The following is a 568-nucleotide window of genomic DNA, read 5'->3' as shown; positions in this document are numbered from 1 at the left end:
ACCAGGGGACACGGCGTCTCCGAACAGGCCGTCGGGAACACGTCGACCCTAACCAGGGGACACGGCGTCTCCGAACAGGCCGTCGGGAACACAGCGACCCTAACCAGGAGACACGGCGTCTCCGAACAGGCCGTCGGGAACACAGCGACCCTAACAAGGGGACACGGCGTCTCCGAACAGGCCGTCGGGAACACGTCAACACTAACCAGGGGACACGGCGTCTCCGAACAGGCCGTCGGGAACACAGCGACCCTAACAAGGGGACACGGCGTCTCCGAACAGGCCGTCGGGAACACGTCAACACTAACCAGGGGACACGGCGTCTCCGAACAGGCCGTCGGGAACACAGCGACCCTAACCAGGAGACACGGCGTCTCCGAACAGGCCGTCCGGAACACGTCAACACTAACCAGGAGGGTTAGGGTCGTCAGGGTCTCTGCCCTTCAGTTAGTCAATGGTCACCCACATGTTAACACGCCTTTAGCTCCGATTTGGAGCGCTGGTTAAACTGTTGACTTGGACCATGTTTGTCATTAACAGATGATTTTAAAAACATACAGCTTCCAGC

The sequence above is a fragment of the Micropterus dolomieu genome, linkage group LG20, assembly GCF_021292245.1.
Source record: "Micropterus dolomieu isolate WLL.071019.BEF.003 ecotype Adirondacks linkage group LG20, ASM2129224v1, whole genome shotgun sequence".
Classification (NCBI taxonomy): domain Eukaryota; kingdom Metazoa; phylum Chordata; class Actinopteri; order Centrarchiformes; family Centrarchidae; genus Micropterus; species Micropterus dolomieu.
This window is presented reverse-complemented; position numbering follows the sequence as displayed.